This window comes from Nicotiana tabacum, chromosome 13 (assembly GCF_000715075.1).
Source record: "Nicotiana tabacum cultivar K326 chromosome 13, ASM71507v2, whole genome shotgun sequence".
In the NCBI taxonomy this organism is placed as follows: domain Eukaryota; kingdom Viridiplantae; phylum Streptophyta; class Magnoliopsida; order Solanales; family Solanaceae; genus Nicotiana; species Nicotiana tabacum.
The window spans coordinates 78,596,301-78,620,984 of NC_134092.1; positions in this window are offsets into that span (position 1 = coordinate 78,596,301).

Here is a 24,684-nt window from a genome sequence, read left to right on the forward strand (position 1 = left end):
CACATACCAGCCTTCACCCCCAGATACCAACAACCTGCTGGCACCTACCACACTTATAACACCCAACCCGCATATTACTACTCACCACCAGCCCTCCAAAATTACCAAAAACCAAGACCAAATTTTGACCGCAGACCACCTAGACAATACACTCCGATTGCTGAACCCATAGACCAACAATATGAGATACTGAAGGTTGCTGGTTATGTCACTCCCATTCCCATTGTTGCTATGGAAAACTCTTCTCAGTGGGTTAACCAAAACAAGACATGTGCCTATCACTCAAGCATGAAGGGTCATACCATTGATGAATGTTGCACTTTGAAGGACAAGATTCAGATGTTAATTGACACCAAAGTCATACAGGCAAAGGAGACTACACCCAATGTTCGTAACAATCCTCTCCCACATCACAGAGGTGAGGGAGTAAATGTGATAGAGACCGATGAAGAATGGGATCCGGAAGGGTCAATTGGACTCATTCGGAAGAGGGATGATCCTAAAACATCTCCAGTCATGCCCATTGTAGTCCAAACCCAGGCACCGATTGAAGTTGAGGTACCCGCACCAACGCCATTTGAAGTCGAGGCGACCACACCCTTCACTGTAATGGTAACACCTACGCCATCTTACAAGTCTAATGTCATACCATGGGATTATATTGTGTAAGCAAGAAGGAAGGAAAAAGCGAAAATGGAAGAAACAGGTGCAGCAGAAGGCATGACTAGAACCGGTAGGGTTTACACACCCGAGCACTTGGGAGGAACAAGCAAAGAAGCTGTATCTAAGCTGCATGTTATTGAGATCGGCCCGGACGACCTTTGGAGAAAGGTGCAAGCGAGAGAATACTCTGTGGTTGACCATCTAAACAAAACTCCTACTCAGATATCCATTTTATCACTGCTACAAAACTCGAGACACATAGGAATACCCTGATGAAGGTGCTGAGTGAAGCCTATGTACCCACCAACATCACCAATGGGGAAATGGCTAACATGGTGGGGCAGGTATTGCAAAGCCACAAAATCACATTTCATAAAGACGAGCTACCACCGGAAGGACTAAGTCACAACAGGGCACTATATATCACAGTGCAATTTGAGGACAAATCCATCTCCAGAGTCCTGATAGATTAAGGCTCGAGTCTCAATATATGTCTATTAACTACTCTGAAGAGGCTGGGTAAAGTCCTGCACGAGATACGAGCAGGAAGTATGAATGTGAAGTCATTTGATGGATCTCAAAGGGCCACAATTGGAGAGGTAAACCTTAGCCTACAAATGGGCCCAACCTGGTTTGATGTCGAGTTTCAAGTGCTGGATATATCTGCTACCTACAATCTATTATTGGGGTGACCCTGGATACATGCCGCTGGGGCTGTAGCTTCTACTCTACATCAGGCTATGAAGTTTGAATGGAATCATCAGGAAGTGATCATCCATGGAGATGGGAGTGATCCCATTTATTCCAATCAGACTGTTCCAGTCATCGAGAACAGAAGGAAGCTGGGTGGAGAAACATACCATCGCATTGAGCGCGTCAACGCAATTGAAAAAGACAAATGGTGGAGCAACAAGATAGAAAGCATATTGCTATGGACAGAGTATGAGCCTGGCAAGGGTCTCGGCAAGAATCTCCAAGGGATCACCAAACTGGTACAGCTAAAGCGCCACGGTACAACTTTTGGGTTTGGGTATGAATACACTTGGCAAGAGTACCAGGATTGGTCGCTGCCATGGCGTGGTCCTTATTATCCGCTGGAACAACCAGTACCATATTTGCACCAGACATTTCATCAAGCTGACGTGATGTGGGGTCTGAGGAAGGTGAAGTCTTAGCCGGCATGAGGAAGCTGTTTCTGGATGATGAAGATATGGATTGCAGTGCCATAGTTGAGAAGGAGGAGGAGGAGTACCTTACTATTCAGACTGTGGAGAAAGGAGTTGTTCTCAAAGAAATGGACTGTTGCACCATCGAGGGCCCGTCGAGTTCCTGGGTAGCCAGGCAATTAGCATCACTTATTTTTAAAAGCAATTTTATGAGCATCTAAGACATTTTCAGTATTTTGTTTTGAACGTATTTTATTTTAAAATAATTGCTCGAGTCATCGAGCCGTACTTGTTTGGCGTTTTCAAGATTTATTTAATGCATTGTTATTTTTAGTATTTATTATTATTCTTTACATTTTCTCTCTACAGTGTTATTATTACTTATCCGGATGAACCTACGACTGTGACATGTAATGAGACAACGCAACATAAGGATAGTGATTTAGAAGAACTTGAAGATGATATAATACCTGAGGAAATTGTCAGAGAAGTGGAAAACTTTCAAAACAAGGCCAAGTCTAATTTGGACGAGACTGAGACAGTTGACTTAGGAGATTCCGAAAGAGTCAAGGAAACACGTGTAAGCATTCATCTATCACCGTCAGAGAAGGAAGAATACTTCCGATTCCTAAAAGAGTATGAAGATATTTTTGCATGGTCCTACGATGATATGACTGGTTTGAGCACATCCATAGTGGCTCACAAGCTACCTACCGATCCCAAGTGTCTACCTGTAAAACAGAAACTCAGAAAATTCAAGCCAGATATGAATTTGAAAATTAAAGAGGAATTCACTAAGAAACTCAAAGCCAAGGTTCTCAGGGTAGTTGAGTATCCGACTTGGCTGGCCAACATCGTGCCAGTCCCAAAGAAAGACGGAAAGGTCAGAGTGTGTGTCGACTATCGGGATTTAAACAAAGCAAGTCCTAAAGATGATTTCCCATTGCCCAATATACACATACTGATCGACAATTGTGCCAAGCATGAACTCCAGTCTTTTGTGGATTGCTTCGCAGGGTATCATCAGATCTGGATGGATGAAGAGGATGCCAAAAAGACAGCTTTTATCACACCATGGGGAGTTTATTGCTATAAAATGATGTTGTTTGTCCTGAAGAATGCTGGAGCCACTTACATGAGAGCTATGAAAACTATTTTCCACGACATGATACACAAGAAAATAGAGGTGTACGTGGATGATGTCATCATCAAATCCAGAAAAAGCATAGATCATATAGCAGACTTAAAGAAATTCTTCGATCGACTTCGTAGATACAATCTGAAATTGAATCCCGCAAAGTGTGCCTTCAGAGTCCACGCCAAGAAATTGCTAGGATTCATCGTCAGCTATCGAGGGATTGAATTGGACCAGTCAAAGGTCAAAGCTATCCAGGACTTGCCACCTCCGAAGAACAAGAAATATGTGATAATTTTCTTAGGGCGTCTCAACTACATCAGCCGTTTCATAGCACAATCAACTGTGATCTGTGAACCAATTTTCAAAATATTGAAGAAAGATGCTGCAACAAGTTGGACTGAAGAATGTCAGAAAGCCTTCGACAAAATCAAGGAATATTTATCTAAACCACTTGTTCTAGTCCCACCGGAACCAGGGAGACCTTTGCTTCTTTATTTATTCATACTAGATAGGGCATTTGGTTGTGTTTTGGGACAACACGATGAGACGGGAAGAAAGGAGCAGGACATATATTAGCTGAGTAAGAAATTCACGCCCTATGAAGTACGGTACTCTTTGCTGGAGTGCACCTGCTGTGCTTTGACATGGATAGCTCAAAGGTTGAGGCACTACTTCTGTGCCTACACCCTATATCTCATATTAAGGATGGGTCCGCTAAAATAAATCTTCCAGAAACCCATGCCTACGGGAAAGTTAGCAAAATGGTAGATATTGCTGAGTGAGTTCGACATCATCTATGTAACTCAGAAAACGGTCAAAGGACAAGCGTTGGCAGATCATTTGGCAGAAAATCCAGTAGACGAAAAATACGAACCCTTGAAAACGTATTTTCCTGATGAATAAGTATCATTCATAGAAGAAGATATCACTGAAGCATATGAGGGTTGGAGAATGATCTTCGATGGAACTGCAAACTTCAAAGGAGTGGGTATCGGAGCTGTCTTAGTGTCAGAAACAGGTCAACACTATCCGGTATCCGTAAAAATCAGGTTTTCATGTAACAACAATATGGCAGAATATGAGGCCTACATCTTAGGACTTAGGTTAGCCATTGACATGAATGTTCAGGAATTACTAGTGATGTGAAATTCCGACCTTTTGGTACATCAAGTTTTAGGAGAATGGGCTACAAAGAATACCAAAATATTGCCATATTTGTACTGTGTACAAGAGCTGATCAAGGGGTTCACGAAGATAGAATTCAAACATGTTCCAAAGGTCCAGAATGAGTTCGCAGATGCATTGGCCACTTTATCTTCCACGATACAACACCCAGACAAGAATTTCATCGATCCTAACCCAATAGGAATTCATAAGCATCCAGCTTATTATGCTCGTGTTGAAGAAGAAAGTGATGGAAATCCATGGTTCAACAACATCAAAGAATACTTGGCAAAAGTAGAGTACCCGGAGTATGCAAATCACACTCAGAAATGCACACCCCGAAGGTTAGAAAATGACTTCTTTTAAAGAGGAGGAATTCTGTACAAAAGGACTCCAGACCTAGGGTTGTTGCGATGTGTCGATGCCAAGGAAGCATCCAGATTGCTCGAGGAAATACATGCCGGAACTTGCGGACCACACATGAACGGCTTTGTCTTAGCCAAGAAAATACTAAGAGCATGATATTTCTGGATGATTATGGAAACAAACTGCGTCAAGTATGTCCAGAAGTGTCACCAATGCCAGATACATGCTAATATGATACGAGCCACCCAATTAACTCAATGCAACAAGTGCGCCCTGGACTTTCTCCGCTTGGGGGATGGATGCCATCGGTCCAATCAAACTCGCTGCTTCAAATAGGCACAGCCTTGAAGTCATATCTTACAAGGCTGTAACTAAAAAGGTCATTGTAGATTTTGTTCGGGATCCCATTGTTGGTCGATTCGGGTTACCAGAATCAATCATCACCGACAATGCCGCCAACCTTAACAGTGATCTGATGAAGGCCATGTGTGAGACCTTCAAGATCAAGCTTAAGAATTCCACAACATACAGGACACAAATGAATGGAGCTGTAGAAGCCGCCAATAAGAACATTAAGAAGATATTGAGGAAAATGGTAGATAACTACAAACAATGTCACAAGAGGCTACCATTTGCTTTGCTTGGATATCATACCATGGTTCGCACATCAACAGGGGCAACTCCTTACCTGCTAGTCTATTGTACTGAAGCAGTTATTCCTGCCGAAGTAGAAATCCCTTCTCTATGAATCATACGAGAATGAATGCAGTATGTCACGGTCAACTCTACCAGAACAGAATGGCAAGAGCTTTCAACAAAAAGGTCAGACCAAGGCAATTCACACCGGGGCAATTGGTTCTAAAGTGAATTTTCTCGCATCAAGATGAAGCTAAATGGAAATTTTCACCCAATTGACAAGGTCCCTACATGGTTCATCAAATATTAAAAGGAGGAGCACTTATACTTGCAGAAATGGACGGAGAGATTTGGCCAAAACCTATCAACTCATACGTAGTCAAGAGATTCTATGTTTAGGATTATTTACATTTCTTCATTTGATGTAACTGAACTACGCTTGACCTGATTCTCGTTTAAGAGGGGATACGTAGGCAGCCCTGTGGGGATACATTTCTTCATTTAAGAGGGGATACATTTCTTCATTTGATGTAAATGTTTACATTTCTTCATTTCTTCAAATCGTTTTACTCATGCGTAGTTTCTAAAGCTTATTTTGAATATTTGAACTATATTTGGCGAGATTTGACCGGTTTGGAGGCTAATTCTAAAGGAAAGGTCGTGGTTGAGTGTTGATTTGATTGCGGAAAGAGGTAAGTGCCATGGTTAACCTTGACTTGAGGGAATTAGGATTTGATTTGTTTATTTGATACTTCATTTATGTGTAGGGACAGCGTATATGCAAGGTGATGAGTGTATATGCGTAGTCATGGGTTAAGCATGCAGGTTGGGACATTTATTTATTGTTTTCAATTATTTCATATCTTTATTTGATCCATGTGGTTACTTGTTAAAAGCTTTAATTGCTACTTGTATTTATATGTTAATTTCATGATTTTATCTGTTATATGCCTTAATTGCTAATTGTTTCCTTGTATCCGTGTATTTATTTATTTATTGTCTTCACTTGCCTTTTTACCTCGAGTGTTATTAGATAGCTACATTTACCCATTTATGTCTTTAACCATGAACTCCTTTATTACGTTTTATTTTGGGACACGCCGTAGTTGGTTGTAGTTATATGTTTCATTTATTATTATTTGGGGTCAGGTTGCACGCCGCAATGGTAGTGAAATGTTATAATATGAAGAGACAAGGACAGAATATGATATGAATATATGATGATATGGTGGGATCGGGTTGCACGCCGCAACGGTATTTCTTTATATATATTTATGGATCGGGTTGCACACAACAATAATATTTCTTTATATATATTTATGATCGGGTTGCGTGACGCAATAGAGAAGAGTTGATATATATATATATATGTGTGTGTGTGTGTATGTGTGTGTGTGTTTGTGTGTGGATCGGGTTACATGCCGTAACTGAGAAGACTTATTTTATTGTGTTTGACTGTTGTAGTTGTACCGTTTTGTTTTGAGAAGTTGAGCAAAAATGTTATTCTGGGGCCTTTGGTAGTTGACCTACAGGTCCTATTACTTGATTTTGCTGTTTATATTCTATTCCTATTTCTATTATTATTATTTTGTATAGGTTTATTGTGAGTGTCTTGTCATAGCCTCGTTACTACTTTGTCGAGGTTAGGCTCGGCACTTACAGAGTACATGGGGTCGGTTGTACTCATGTCATACTTCTCCACTTCTTGTGCAGATACCGGTGTTGGTTCCAGTGGCGTGTAGCGAGGCTACCCGGATTCAGCTGCTTTTGGAGACTTGAGGTTGAGCTCTTGGCATTCGCAATCCTTGAAGTCCCCTTCCATAATGTTTTACTGTTTATTTATTTTCAAACAGTTGTACTTTATTTCAGATCGTATTGGTAGCATTCTAGTTGCTCATGTACTTGTGACTCCGGATATCTAGGAGTAGTTTAGCATCGTGTTAAATATATTAATATTGTGTCTATTTTTGAGTTTATTTATCATTAACTATCATCACATTGTAATAATTGTTAAAACTAGTTAATTGATTTAATAACATCGGCTTGCCTAGCAAGTAGATGTTAGGTGCCATCACGGTCCCGAAGTTGAAAATTCCGGGTCGTGACACTGGAGGTGCACAATATGATGTATGATGACTTCCTTAGGTGAGAAACATAAACACCATGGCCACCTGAAGTACCATGGGAAACTTGGAGCGTTGAATGCACTGGTCGAATAGCATGGCCTATAACAAAAGAACCCCTACCTCCAGAAGAAGCACAAGTAAAAACACTAAAATGACGAGGCCTCTTGTCAGATTTCACCTCCCACCTCTTGCCACGAATCCGCTCAATCCTCCTAACAATCTCAACCACCTGACTAAAAGAAGTCTCAATATCGGCCTCTTTGGCCATCTGATTTCACCTCCCACCTCTTGCCACGAATCCGCTCAATCCTCCTAACAATCTCAACCACCTGACTAAAAGAAGTCTCAATATCGGCCTCTTTGGCCATCTGAAGTCTGATACCATATGTAAAATGCCTTATAAATCTCTGCACCTTCTCCCTCTTAATAGGGATCAGGATAGCTGCATGACGAGACAAATCAACAAATCCTGTCTCATACCGGGTAACTATCATGCTACCCTACTAAAGACGCTCAAACTTGTTGTGTAGCTCATCTCTCTGGGTAAGTGGGATAAACTTCTGCATGAACAACTGTGAAAATGGAGCCCAAGTAAGAGGAGGTGATCCTGCTGGTCTGCACAGCTCATAAACCTGCCACCACCTCTTGGCCGAACCATGCATCAGAAAGACAATGAAGTCAACTCCATTGGACATAACTAGTCCTAAATTGTGCAAATTCTTATTGAAATGGTCCAAGAACTCATATAATCCTCTAAAGGTGTACCGTTGAAGTGAGGAGAAGATAACTTTGTGAACCTATCCAGCCTCTTCAGCTCATCAGCTAACATCGCGGGCCTAACCTCGGGTTGTACGGCAATAATAGGCTGAACAACCCCAACTGGTCGCACTCCTGGAGTTTGATAACCATGGGCTACATGCTCTGGGTGCAAGTTGCAGCAGTCTATAGTCTTCCCCCGGCCTGAGAAGCGGCATGTGCCATAGGAAATACAACGGCCTAAGACATACTCTCCGTAAGGCCCACCATATAGACCAAAGCATCCTGAAGCACTAGAGTAGCAATGAACTCCTTTAGGACCTGTGTTGGTCCTACTAGCTCAACCTGAACCGTTATTTTGGATATATTCGATGCCCAATTGATGCTTCTCTAGCACGAGCGTGAGTGGCTGTGGGTGCTGTTACACATGCCCTGGGTTGGGCTCTAGCTCTACCCCTCATCTGGCCTATACCTCGGCCTCTACCCCTCATAGCAGCTAAGACCTGGGGCTCCAGCTCCTGATTAGCTGCGGTGAAGCACGTGTCCTCACTATCTGTGAGAGAATAAGATAAGAAAGATTCAAACTTTAGGACAAAATAAAGTCGCACGATAGAGAAAGAAAGAAAGAAAGAAAGTGAAGTTTCCTAAAGCCTTATAGCCTCTAAAAGATAAGTACCGACGTGTTATGACCCGGCTGATCATTTTGAGTATTTTGGCCTTATTCCCCCTATTTTATGCTTTACATATGTGTAAATGTAGTTACGTGACTTGACGGGTTGGTTGGTTTGATTTCGAAGAAGTTTTGGATTGAATTGGGACACTTAATCCAAGGTTAGACGCTTAAGTTGGGAAGTTTGACTAGAGTTTTACTTTTGTGTACTTGACGATGGATTGGAGTTTTGATGCTTCTGTTAGGTTCGGATCATAATGTTGGACCTAGACGTATGTCCGAATTTGGAATTGGAGGTCCCTAGGTTGATTTGATTTTAATTGGTGAAAGTTAGAAGTTGTGAGGGTTAGAAGTTCATAGGTTTGATCCATAGTTGACTTTGTGGTTATCGATGTTTGTTTATGATTTTGAGCCTTGGAATAGGTTCGTATGGTGATTTATGACTTGCATGCAAAATTTCAGGTCTTTCCGAGTTGTTTAGGCATGTTCGACGTAAGTTTTGAATTTATTTTGATTAGTTCCTTAAGCTTGAATTGAGGTGCAATTCGTCGTTTTGATGTTGTTTTGTGTGGTTTGAGGCCTCGAGTAGGTCCGTATTATGTTTTGGGATTGGTTGTTATATTTGGATAGGGTCTGGGGGGCCTCGGGTGTGTTTCGGATTGATTTCAAATCATTTTGGATATTGTAGGCATTGTTGAAGTTCTGAGTTTGGTGCTTTTGCACCTGTGAAGGATGGGCTACAGATGTGAGTCCGCAAAAGCGGACCTAGGACCACAGATGCAGAGTTGGCTGAGCTCAAAATTTTCCTAAGATGCAACAAAGTTTGCGTAGAAATGCGATCGCAAGTACACGTTTTGTCAGCAGAAGCGGCTCCGCAGGTATGTAGGTTGGCCCGCAAAACGGATCTTTGGGATTTAAGTTGTTTCCGCATATGCGATGGTTTTTCCACAGATGCAGTGTCGCAGATGCGACTGAGAGACGCAAAAGCGGAAACGCTGGGCAGAATATATCTTGAACGAGGGTTTAAATTCATTTATCACATTTTGAGATTGGGGGCTCAGATTTGGGCGATTTTGGAGGGGATTTTCACGATTTGTATTGGGGTAAGTATTTTTTAGTCGAATTTGTTTATTATTTATGATTTAAACCTTGATTTTAGTGATTGATAAATCTAAGTAAAGAAATTGGATATTTTAGTAAAAATATTTATAAAGAAAAAGTTGATGATTCAAGGGTCGAATTGAGGTTGGATTTGGATGAAACACATATATTTGGACTCGTATCGGAATGGGTGTTCGGAATTTGTGAATTTTGTCGAGTTCCGAGGTGCGAGTATGGAGTTGACTTTTTGTATTTTTGTTCAAGATCGAAGGTTTATTGTTTGAGGTTGTATTCTATAGCTTCTATTGATATTATTAAGTTATTTTATCTAGATTCAAGCCAACGGGAAGTTGATTCACACCGGAAGGGATTCTTATAGTACTGATTTGGCTTGTTTGAGGTAAGTATCTTGCCTAACCTTGTGCGAGAAGAAATCCCTTATGTTCAAGACATAATTTGTTTATTTATGTGATGTGAAAGGTGACGTGTACATGAGGTGACGAGCATGTATGCGGGTGCAATGTGTGGTTTTGACCGGATTAGACTGTAGGCTATTAATATGCCTTAATTTGATAATGAAAATTATATGAAACATGTTGAGGCCACTTTATGATAACTTGATCTTGATCATTACATTGACTTAGCCATAGTGATGCTTTATTGTTGAACACCTCTCCGCTTTTATGATTATTGTTACGTTCTTGTGCACTATTGTTGATAGTTGCGAGCTTATATCTTGGTGAAACTTTGGTATCATTTTTTATGATGTTGTGGCACTTGGTATCATTGTTTTGTGGTATTATGGCACTTGTGAAAATGTTGAGAGGATTTATTTGGAGGTGTTAGCACGAGGTCTTTGTCATGCGATTGTGTCTATTATTGTACGCGTGGGGCGAAAAAAGGGTGGCGTTATCTCAGGCTACCCACGCGGTGAAATAAGGGTGGCTATATGCGCATGTGGCGAAATAAGGGAGGCATTTCATTATTATGTGTACATGCGACTGAATAAGGGTGGCATTGTTAATGATTTTATGTGATATTTCGGGGTGTCCTTCTTGATGTTATGATTGTGTTGAGACGGGGTAGATATTTTGGTTACATAATTGTGTCTAAAAGTTTTCGCCTTGCACTTATATGCGTTAGTCATGACTCATAAGACCTATGCAACCTAGAGCTCTGATACCAACTTGTCATGACTCAAAAACCCAACCAAGGGTCGTGATAGCGCCTAACACTGCTTGCTAGGCAAGCCAATACTTAGCAACATTAAATAAAGCAAGTTTAATAGTTAACATCATTATAATAAAGAAAAAAAAAAGAAAGCAAACTCATAGATATATCATAAGGCTAAAGACAACATTGTCAAATCATCTTCCCACGATTTGGTGTCACAAGTACATAAGCCATTAAGAGTACTAAATACAGAGTCTGCAAGAAAATATAATACCGTTTGGTATAATAAACAGTAAATAGGGATAGGTAGGGGACTCGAGGGTTTGTGAATGGCATGCAACAATACCTGAAGTCTCCTGAATAGTCCGAGCTAATCACCTCTATAAGTGACACCAAGACTAACATCGGGATTTGCACAAGAAGTATAGTATGGGTATAACCGATCTCATGTATTCAATAAGTATCGCATCTAACCTCGACGAAATAGTGATGAGGCTATAACAAGATACTTACTTATATATCTGTGGAAGTAATAAGCAAAAAAGCAATATCAAGATTGAGCGAGAGGAATAAAAATATATGATTTAAATGAGGAAATAAAGTAACAAGGTCCACGGAATCAACAACTAAGAAATAAGGATAAGACATCATATTGTTACGGCATACAACCCGATCTCATTATCAATACCAACAATAATCACTACTGTTGCGGCCCGCAACCCGATCCTAATATCAATAATAAATATTGTTGTGGCGTGCAACCGATCCCAATGTCAATAATAAATATTATTGCTGCATACAACCCAATCCCAATATCAATAATAAATACCGTTGTGGCGTGCAATCTAATCCCAATATCAATAATAAATACCGTTGCAGCGTATAACCCGATCACAATATCAATAATATGAAATCACCCAACAATAACCAAGCACGAAAAAATTCATAACATAACGTAAGAGGAAACAAATACGCGAAATCTACCAAGGAAAAATGCATACGAACAAGTAATTATAGGCAACTCTAATCCAAGAGATAGTCTCACCCAGATACCTAAACAAGGACCCAACAAGTACTTAACACATGGACAACCAAATGACCCCACAAGACCACATAGTATAAGAGAATAAGGTACGAAACAAGTAAGACATGAAGCAAGTAACGGCATAAGACAAGTAAAAGCATGTAGCTTGTAAAGACATGTATCATGTAAAGGCATATAGCAACTAAGACATATAACAAGTAAAGGCATATGACAAGTAAATGCACGTAACAAGTAAAGGCATGAAATAAGTAAGACATGCTAAGGTAGTTCCACACACATGCTTTAACCCATCACAGCTCATATACACTTGTCATCATGCATATACGTCGTCCCTAACACATAGAACACATAGCAAAAAAACCAATCACATCCTACTTCTCTCAAATCAAGGTTAACCACGATACTTACTTTTTTTCGGAACACAATCACAATCTAACACTCCCTTGCCTTTAGCACAAGCTTCAAAACAACTCAAATCTAGTCAAATAATATTCAAACAAGTCAAATCAAACTTTAGAAACTAATCTAGTGTCAAAAAGGTTCAATATTTATCATATTTGGAAAAGTCAACAAAAATTCAACTTGGGCCCACTTGGTCAAAATCTGAAATCACAATCAAATTTCGATTACATATTCACCCTCGAGTCTAAATATGTGATTTGTATCAAGATTGAACCTCAAATCAAGATCCAAATTCCCAAAATTAGCCCCCATAAGTTTTTCTCCAAAACCCCAATTTATTAGGGATAAAAACCTATGGAAATTCATGAAAATAAATCAAAACTAGGTAAAACTTACTAACCTTAAAAGTTGGGATGAAAGTCCTCTCAAAAATCTCCCAAATCCGTGGTCTAAGTCTCAGAAATACAGTCAAACCTCTCTATAACAGTCTCGTTTGTTCCCAATATTTTTGGATGTTATAGCGAAGTGCTGTTATAGAGAACATATATTATAACATAACATAAATATTGGTTCCGAAAAAATTTGGCTTTTATAGTGAAGTGTTGTTATATGGGAATGTTGTTATAGAGAGGTCTGACTATAGTGAAAAGTGGCTAAATCCTGATTTTTGGCATTATTTATACCTGGGTGAACTTTCTATTTCGCGTTCGCGAAGGGACATTCGCGTTTTCGGAGACTAGTGGTCAGTGACCACCACGTTTGCAAAGCCTAGCTCGCGTTCCTTTAAGGTAACTCCCAGCCAATCCGCGTTTGTGGCGCACCCACGCGTTTGCGAAGGGAAAACCTCACTACCCCAGAAGGCCTAAAAGAATTCGCGTTCGCGATCCTACCAAAGCATTCGCGAAGAACAAATGTCCCCTAGCCCAACTCCTTCTACGCGATCGCTAGATCACCATAGCAATTGCAGAGAGCATTTCTCCTAGCGCAATAAGTCACTACGTGATCGTGGTACTACGCAATCGCGAAGAACAACCTTGCAACAGCCCCAATCCTCCTACGCGAGCACGGTGAAAGCTCTGCGATCGCGAAGCACTGTGAAACACCAGCCGATCAACTTACTCAACAAGGCCAAAAATAATTTGAAACTCACTCAAGTCCCCTGGGCCCGCTCCAAGCCTCCACACAATGATATAAAACTCACACAAACACAGTTGTAAGCTAAAATCATCAATTTAATATCAAGAACCAAGAATCACACATCAAAACTCAAAGATTTCAAAGTTCTTAAGTTCAAATATTCAAGTTTTCACAATAAGCACTGAAACGGCCTTTGGTTATCTAGGACCCTAATAAAACATGCGTACAAGTCCAAAATCATCATACGAACCTACCGAAATTATCCAAACACCAATTCAAGGTCCTTTATCAACAATATTGACTGTGGTCAACTCCCACCATTTCAAGTTCAAAAATCAAGTTTTTCTTTAAAAAAAAACACATTTAAACTTTTTGGAAATCAAAACAGACCATGCACGCAAGTCATAAATTATCCGTTAAAGCAAGATAAGGTCTCAAATCCTGAAATGAGAAGCTAGAACTCAAAATAATCTATTAGGTCGTTACAGTGGTTGTCCTAGCCATGTGCTTAATCACCATTGTTGGAAGGTTCAACAACATATCTTTGTCAATCACCTTCATCACTGCCATGTCTAATGCAGTAGCCTCATTCCTTCTTTAATCCCTTATCAACACACACTTGTTTACCAACTCATATTGGAACTTGTGAACATGTTTCATTTCTCCTTTATATACTTTTTTCTCTAGTCTTTCTTCCCTGGGAGAACTTCTCAGTTAAATATCTCTCTAATTAATCCTCGTGAACCTTAATCCACTTCTAATTGACATAGGTGTCAAACCTATTAGTTGGGATCCTAAGAATCTATCCCAAGTGATCAGCATCGAAGGTCACCTAGTCAGCCTTCACAGCAGTGCTCACAGTTTCATCACTCACTTGTTTGGAGGTTAGACTAGAACTCACACACTTCCTTCTCATGCACTACTGGAAGTAGACAGAGAAATAGATGGGTCCACTGCTGGAAATTTAGCTTCTCCTTCAACTCTTTTACCACTTCACCAATAACCTTGGGTACAATCAATTTCCCCTTAAATACGTTCAGATTACTGAACCAAGTCTCTTTGCTCAAACTGGCAATTTTTTCTTCAATTTTTCTTCTCCTTTTGGAGCTGGTCCCCACCTTCTCAGGATCGAATTCACTCACATTCTTGAAGTCTTCTTCTTCTTCTCAGAGGTAGTTTTGGACGAGCCGGCATTTCTTTTCCTTTTCTTTTTAGAGGAATATGCTCTTCGAACTCTTCCTTATTATCAATATTCATAGCCTCAACATTGAAAGTCTCATCTCTAAATTCAAACTCTTTTTGTTCTTTTCTCTCTTTTATATTTTCCTTACTCGCCGCAGCAGCCTTCTCAAGAAGTGCTTTTCTTTTGCTCTTAGTGGTAGGATTCTTTTTCTTGAGTGGTTGTTCTTTCTTAAAAATTATTTTTGTTCTCCTCCTAGTGAACTTAACACCCTTTTTCTGTAGCCTTTTCTTCTCAATGTTCAACTTCTTAATCAGAGGCAGTTTGTCATCTGTATTTCCTTTTTACTACTTTTCCCCTCAGTCTCAGCCAGACAGACACCCAATGAACTAGGTTTTTTGGTAGCCTCTTCTACCATCACATAATTACCAACACCTTTAGTGCCAGTTACCTCAGCACCTTCCTCGTGTTCTCCCTCGCTTTTTTGTACTTTCTCCATACCTTTATCAGCACCAAAAGAACCTGGTTGTGGGTCAGGGACTTTTGGGGAAACACTAACATTCTTGCCCATCCCCCTTACTTATTGCCTCTCCACCCTCCTTCTTTGTTTCTCCTTCTTCTTCAACCACCACAGTTTTCTCATTGTTTCTTCTCCGATGACTAAATAGGTTTATTATTCTTGAATAGGATTCAAATTTAGCTTGATCTCAGTTTGGGGGTTAACAGGATAAGCATCACCAATGAGTTTGGTATGCTCAATTTCGGAAAATAGATTGGGAAGTATTTTGGGTGTTAGACATTGTTGGGTTCTTGGGAGTTTAAAGGTTTTTAAAATTTGGAGATTTTGTTACTTTTATAGTTTAAGCACAAACCTGAGACGATTTGAGAGAAAATTTTGAGGGATTAGGCATGAGAAAGGGATTTAAACAGGAGAGACATGATTGGACAGCTTCAAACCAAATCAATCAGGGATTCAAAATTTTGAAAATTGGTGATCCTGGCTGGCTTTAGTTTAGGCAGCAGAGACGTATGGTTAAAGACTCTAGGAACATATTTTCTTTCTCATGCAAAATGACAGCAGTCACGATGACTCTTTTATGACACGAATATGATCAAGATTTGACACAAAAAATAGGTTTTCATGACGTGGCAAGTTTAATAGGTTAATGCAACTATATATTGGAGAGGAGGTACATACATGATAGCAAAGAACCAGTTTCTTTGATTTATTTTCTCTATGTGGCTGAGTTTCCTCTAAGAATAAGGATAATATCATCAGACCTCGTCTAAGCTACTTGACCATGCCAGGCGTGCATACTTGTTATAACATAAGACCGAGTTAGATATTTTTCACCACTTAGACACACTAGACACTTTAATTTAAACATCCAGTCAGGGGAAAAATAAAAAATGTACTTAGTTCAACTTGATTAAACCAAACTCCAAGCGGTTCTTTTCATAGTAATCTCTGCTCAAATTTTGGTGATGATACCCAGAATTTGCTCTTTGATCTTACAAAACTCTATAGAGATGTATCATTTCTCTATATTATATCTTAAAAAGTGATGCCTAACATCAATATATTTTGGCCTCTTATGATGAATTGGGTTCTTTATCATATTTACTGTATTTATATTGTCAAATAATAGTGAACACGTTCAATCATCACACTTTAATCTTCTAACTAATGTTTGATCTATAATATCTGAGCGCGACACAATACCGCAACAACAAATTCATCCTCTGCAGTTGATGAAATCACATAATTTTACTTACTTGAAGCTCAAAAGATCAAACATAAACCTAAGAAGTGACCCATCCTAGATATGTGCTTCTTATCAACCAGGTATCCAGCATAATCATCATCTGCATATCCCAACAAGTCAAAAGTACCAGATTGATACCAAAGAACTAGGTCTTGAGTTCCTTTTAGATACCTCAATATTATCTTCATACCTTTCAAATGTGACTCTTTGGGATTTGATTGAAACCTAGCACAAAGCCCAACACTGAATACAATATTTGGTCTACTTGTAGTTAGATAAAACAAAGATCCAATTATATCTCTATACAATTTTTAATCAATCGAAGAACCAGTTTCATCCATATCCAATCTAGTAGAAGTGGCTATAGGAGTATCAATTATCTTTGCATAGTCCATCTCAGACCTTTTGAGAAGTTTTTTGACGTACTTTTGTTGATGTCCCGTTCTCAGTTTTTATAACTTGTAACCCAAGGAAGAAGTTTATCTCTCCCATTAGGCTTATCTCAAACTCACTTCTCATTAACTTTGCAAACTCTTTACACAAAGATTCATTAGTAGCACCAAAAATGATATCATCAACATATATTTGGATAATTAGCAATTTTTTACCTATCTTCATCAAAAATAGAGTATTTTTATTTTTACCTCTTATGAACCCATTCTCTAGAAGGAATTTTGAAAACCTCTCATACTATGCCCTAGGTGCTTGCTTTAATTCATACACTGCCTTGTCAAATTTGTAAACATGATCAAGAAACTCATGGCTCTCAAAACGTAGAGGTTGACTGTAACAGCCCGACCAGTCGTTTTAAGCATTTGAATTTAGTCTTATGGTTTGAGGTCATAAATAGATTCATATGATGTATTATGACTTGCGTATATTTTTGGTTTCGGTGTTCAAGAGGTTTGGGATTGATTTGGAAGAGAAATTTCAATTTAAAGGCTTAAAGTTGAAGAGTTGACCAAGTTTGACTTTTGTGTATTTGATCTTGGATCAAAGTTTTGATGGTTATGTTAGGTTCAGATGGTAATTTTGGACTTGGGTGTATGCCCGAATTTGTATTTGGATGTTTCTAGAATGTTTTGGCTTGAATTGGCAAAAATTGGCAACTTGAAGGATTGAAAAGTTCATAGGTTTGACCGGGAGTTGACTTTAATGTTATCGGATTTGCATTGTTGTTTTGAAAGTTGGAATAGGTTCGTTATATAATTTAAAACTTGTGTGCAAAGTTAAGTCTCATTCCGAGTTGGTTTGATGGGAATCAGATGCTTGGTTGTGATTGTTAGAAGTTTTTTAGTTTCATTGTAATTTTGATGCATTTTGGTGTTTGATTCATGGTTTTTCATGTTATTTTAATAATTCGAGCGTGTGAGCGAGTTTATATGATATTTATGTACTTTTTTGGTATGATTGGACGGGGTCCTGGGGGCCTCGGGTGTGATTTAGGATGGTTTCAGATCAATTCGGATGGTTTTATGTGTTGCTAGTATCTTGTGCATCTGTTGTGTATCGCGATTGTAGGAGGAGATTTGCGATCGCGTAGAAGGTTGTGGGGAAGATGGCTGATTTGTTCTTCACGTATGCGGAGAGGTCTCGCGATCGCGTAAGGTGGTGGAGCTGGCTTTCGCGTTCGTGCTTGGATTTTCGCGATCGCGGAGTGTTGCTGGAGGCAGTGGTTGGTTGACCTCCGCGTTTACGGTAGAAGCTCGCGTTGTGCTTCTTTGGTTCATTGCCTTTCATGATCGTGGGGCTCAGACGCGATTGTGTAGGAAATATTTTGGTTGTGCTAATTCGTTCTTCGCGATCGCGGTGGATATTCTGGAATCGTGATGAGTATCACTGGGAAGATATTTTAAGTACTATATTTTGAGGGTTTGAGTCATTTTATCACATTTTGAGATTGGGATCTTAGATTTGGGCGATTTTTAAAGGGATTTTCACTATATGGACTGGATAAGTATTTTTGACTCGGAATTGATTATTCTACATGATTCCATCTTTGATTTTGGTATTTGATTGATGAATCCAAAAGAGAAATAGGGGGATTTTGTCAAAACTTTTTTGAATATCGATTCGGAGTTGGATTTAAGTGAAAATCGCATGATTGGACTTGTATTTGAATGAGTTGCCAGAATTTGTGAGTTTTGTCGGTTTTCGGGATGCGGGCCTGGTTGACGTTTCGGTTTACTTTGAGTATTTGATTAAAGATTCGACCTTTATCGTTTGGGTTTGATTCCTATGGCATTATTTGATGTTTTTAAGTTGCTTTGGATAGTTTGAGCCATTTGGAGGTCTAATCGTGCAGGATAGCACTTTTAGAGTATTGATTTGGCTTGTTTGAGGTAAGTGTCTTGCCTAAGGTTGAGGGAATTTTTACTACTATTTGATATTATTTGCTACATGCAGGGGTGATGTATATATGAGGTGACGAGCATATATATATGTATGCCATGGGTATTCATTGTCACGACCCAAAATCTATCTAGTCGTGGCACCTAACCCAACCCGCTAGATAAGCCAATTAACAGTCAACATATCTAAATAAGAAACATAGGAGTCAATAAATAAAATAACTGAACTTCTATACAAAATCTCGAGGATTGGTAATACAAATCATGAGCTTCTAAGACTTAAAATTTACAAAGCAGGTATCATATGTCCGAAATATACATAAACAGATTTGAAAGTATAGAGCTACCAAGGACAAGTAGCAGCTATGACCGGAACACAGGTACATCTCCAATGCCAGCTCCCGCCATACACAGCAACATCAACATCCAAAATCTACACGTAAAGTGCAGAAGTGTAGTATGAGTACAACCGACCACATGTACTCAATAAGTAACAAACCTAACCTTATGTTGAAAGTAATGACGAACTAACAAAAAGGTCGGGTCCAACATCAATAGCCAATAACAGTTCATAACAGTATAGTGAAGACAGTAAAGATATAGAACTTAGGAAATGTAATGCCCAGTTCATTACAGATACGGAAAAGTAGACATGCTTTTCAAGTATAATAGTCCCAGTCTAAATCTTATCACTGAAATCAATTAAACATGAGTTTATCAAAACAACTGTGTTTTCCCAATTTACAACATCAAATAAGACTTTTATTTACCTGTTACCATGAGGAAAAATGCATTTTTATGCATGCATGTCAAATATTCATGTCAAGTAATCATATGCATGTCATGTCACTATCTAGCATGAGGAAGGTACATCTCTATGCCTACATGTCAGATACACATGTCAAGAACTCAGTTTCACAATGAACTCATTAAGTACACACAATCTTAGCACACTCCAGGTGCCTGGCTCAAATGCCCCAAACAATATCACCGTGGATCCATCAAAATAATTACACTTAGCACTGTTCGGGTTTCTGGCATAACTGTCCAACATCGAGCACGTGTATATAGCATTGTGCCTGCTCCCACTATTGGCATGTCAAACTCCGGAGGGGCGGATCCTACCCAACGCTAATTATAATCACTTAGCCCAAATAGTGGTGTCTGGTGCACACGTAGCCTCAAATCAGTATAGCTTAGCCCAATATGGGGCCTGACATACGCATCACCTCAATATTAATATAACCATTGCGGCGTGCAACCCGATTCAAATATTCATATCAATACGGCTCTATGGCCCATATCAGTCAACAATCCGCTCAGGTCTCAATGTGCAGACATCTCATTGAAACACAATCCAGTTATATAACACGGAATATCACAATATGTCTTAAATGCAGTTCAAAATCGTGCCACATACAAGGACACCAATAACATGTGAGATAGCATATCTAAAGTGCATAGAGACAAATATATATCATGAGGATATAACTATTATGACTATACAATATGACTACGGCTAAGGCAAATAGTTCAACATGGCAAAATTAGCCTTATCATGGCTCAAACAATTGAACAGATAGCCTAGGCATGATTTCTAGCATGAATAATATCCCACGTAATCACATAAGTGGATAAAACATGATATCAAAGAAGCATGGTAGCAAACTAAGGCATATAATATCCCAACAACTACTTGTATGATGAATACCTCGATGCACGCACCCGCACCCGTCACCTAGCACGTGCGTTACCCCAACCCATCTTAATTATCATAGTTCTCAGGGATATTTACCCTCAAATCCAAGTTTAGACTTTAGATAAATACTTACCTCAAGCAAGCCAAATCAAATATCGAGCAAGCCACCCGATACTCTAGAAAAGTCATCCCGCGCAAATCAACATCCGAACGGCACGGAACTAGCCAAAAGCAACTCAAAAATATCAAATAATGCCATACGAAATAAACCCAATCGATAAAGGTCGAATCTTTAATCAAATAATAAAAGTCAACCTCGGACTTGCACCTCAGAACACAACAAAACTCATAAATTCTGATAACCCATTCTTACGAGTTCAACCATACTAATTTCACTCAAATTCGACTCTGAATCGATGTTCAAATCTCAAATATTCACTTTAGGAATGTTTAGACAAAACCCCCCAATTTCTCTTTTAAAATCATCAATCAAATGCCAAAATTGAAGATGGATTCATGAAATATAATCAAAACCGAGTAAAGAATACTTACCTCAATCCATGTAGTGAAACTCCTCTCAACAATCGCCAAATTCGAGCTCCCCAACTCAAAATGTGATAAAATAACTCAAGTGTCCGAAATAGAGTACTTATATGCACTGCCCAGTGGTACTCTACGTGATCGCGGTAGTAATTTCGCGATCGCGAAGAAATAGCTACCCTGCCTCAAAATCTCATCGCGAACATGATTGAAAACCTGCGACAACGAAGGCCATCAGGCCCCCCAAGCATCGCTAACGCAACTCCAAAACCGCGAACGCCATTCATAACTTGCGCCTGCCATCAAACTCCGTTCTGAGGTCAATTACACAAAAGTCAAACTTGGTCAACTCTCCCAACTTAAAGCTTCTACAATGAGAATCATTCCTCCAAATCAATTCTGAATCACCCAAAAACAAAAACCAATAATATACACAAGTCATAATACATCATACGGAGCTACACATACCCTCAAACCACCAAACTGGATGCTAATACTCAAAATGATCGGTCGGGTCGTTACATTCATGCTCGGAAAAGATTCTAGGTTATTCTATGCCTTATTTGGTTGTGTGTCTTTCTTAATTCAATGTGTTATTAAATTAATCGAATTCATGAGTACTATAAACCATGCTACAGGAATGTTGAGGCTATTGGTACCTTGCGTGAACATGGTGAACAAATATTGAGACTTATGCTATATTTGCCTTGGGGATAGATACACGTAAACTATAATAAATACACATCCAGATTCGATCTTGTAATGTACCTTGATTGGAATGTGTACATTCTATGATACATATGTTATTATTTGAACGACTACTTGGACTTAGTTGCTATACTTGATGTAACCATGATTATGCTTTATCCGCACTTTTTATGTTATCATGTCCTTGTGCGCTTTATTGATGAGTTATGAGAATGTTCCTCTTGATGATAATTTGTTATTTTGAATTGTTGTGTTGTTGTGTCACATGTGATCATGTTGTGCGGATTGATTGTAGATGTGCATGCGGCAACATAAGGGAGGCATTTCATTTGTGATGCGCATGCGGCGAGATAAGGGTGGCTAGATATGCGTGTGGCGGCATAAGGGTGGTGTTTATTGATTCGCACGCGGCGAGATAAAGGTGTCTTATGCGTGTGTAGAAATATAAGGGGAAATATTTGTTATGATGCTCATGCAGCAAAATAAGGGTGGCATTGTGGGGATGTTATGTGAAAGCTTGGGGGCAATTTTTATTAATTTTGCGTGTGTGGTGGTACAAGGGGCATTTTTGTTGTGTTTATGACTTATTTATATATATCATGCATTTTTAAATGATTTACTGTGTTGTTTCTAACATGCTCATCTATACTTCTGTTACTACTTGATGATTTGGTTGCCAAGATGTATTTTACCTACGTAGAGTTGTTATCTCATATTCTTTGAGTTGTTGGTAGCATATCGGATTGATGAGATGAGGAAATATTTATCATGTATTACTTTAATTGATTTATTTGGTAAATGATATGGAATCAGATTATTATGTGGTGCGAGGTCTTTGTCGTGCAAGTGTGATTCATATTGTGGCACAAGGTACTTGCCGTATGGGTGTGAATTATTTTATGGCACGATGTCCTTGCCGACGAGAGAGTGGTTGATAAGTGGTCACGAGGTGCCATATGTGTGCGGCTTTATTTGATAACTTGTTATTGAAACTGAGCCCTTTACTTGTATTTGAATTGTTACCTCTTGTTCTAACGGGATTTTTTGTTACTATAATTCTGCTATACATCTTGTTGCTAGTTTTATATATATCGCATAGGTTATTTGACAAGTGAGTATCTTTTGACTTAAAACCTCGTCACTACTTCTCTGAGGTTAGTCAAGATACTTCCTGAGTACATGCGGCCGGTTGTACTCGTACTACACTTCTACACCTTGCGTGCAGATTATGGAGCTGAGTAGCTATGAAGACGGAGCTTTATTGGAGGCGTACCAACATACTGGATTTATGCTACCTTTTGTCAATGGTAGCTTAGGATTTCATTTCTGTTTAAGTAATTTCCAAACAAATGTTGTATTTTATTCATTTCACCAACTTTGTAAATCAAAATCATAGTGGCTCATGACTTGTACTACCAGTCCTTAGAGTAGTTGTATATTGAATTACGTTACTGTTTTATTAATATATTGATGTTTTTCTCAGTTTAGTAGTAACTTATATGGTTTGGCTTACCTAGCGTGCGGTTAGGTGCCATCGCGATATTGAAGGGATTTTGGGTCGTGACATTGACATAGAAATACTTCTTCCTTCATATACCCATTTAGGAATGCACTTTTAACATCCAGTTTATATCATTTGAATCCCATGTAAGATGCAAAGACATTGAGCATGTGAATAGCCTTCATTCTAGTAATTGGTGTAAAAGTCTTATTATAGTTTATGCCTTCTTCCTGATTGTAGTACCACCAACCTTGACTTATGCCTAGTGATGATACCTTGATCATCCAGTTTATTTCTGAAAACCCACCTGGTTCCTGTGATTGTTCTGTCCTTCGATCAAGGTTCCAAATGCCATACTTTGTTTCTCTCAAACAGATAAAGATCTTCTTGCATAGCAACAATCTAGTCAGCATCTTTATGATCTTCTTCAATGTTGTTAGTCTCAATCATGGAGAGGTAGGCAGATAAGGCATACATATTCCTCACTTAAGATCTCCTTATCATCCCAAAATCCACAGGGGTGAGAACATTCTCAATTGGATGAAAACTTTTATGCTTCCAATTTCTTACTCATAAGCTTTCAGTAGCACTATTTGCTTCCTAATCATTAGAGGAACCAGGTTCACTGTTACCAATAGTTCTAGTATCAACCTATTCAGTTTTTCATATTTGTTGTACATCATGCTCAGTTTCTAGAGAATCAAGTGCTTGTGTTGTTTTTCTTGTACAAAAGTATTCTTCGGAATACCTTGATCTGGTCTATCATCGTATGCTTATGTAAGCCCAATCTTATCGTCATGATCATCATCCTGTGAGCTTTTCTCAGCCAAGTGATTAGTTTCATCAAAATCACATGCACACTTTCTTCGACACACTAAGTTACTTTTGTTATACACTTTATAAGCCTTATTATATGAAGAATAACCAAGGAACGCACCCTCATGACTCTTTGCATCATTTTTTCCTAGAGCATATTTTCTATTATTATGCACAAAATATTTACTATCAAATGCTATTAGGTGGGTTATATTAGGTTTAGACCCTTAAGTAACTCGTAGGGGGTCTTCTCAAGAAAATGTCTAACCATGTACCTATTGATTATGTAGTAAGCAATGTTACAACCTCAACTCAGAAAAGTTATGATTAATGCCATGACTCACTGAATATTCAAGAAACTTACCATTCTCAAATTCAGTACCATGATCAGATCTAATGCTCGCTAATTTACTTTATCTTTGTAGTTTCTTAATGAATGGAATAAATAGATCATATGTTTTACCTTTAGATGCAAGAAACAAGGTCTAAGTGAACCTAGAATAGTTATCAACAATCCCAAAAATATACCTCTTTCCTCCTCTACTTTGAACCCTCATAGGTCCGCATAAACCCATATGTA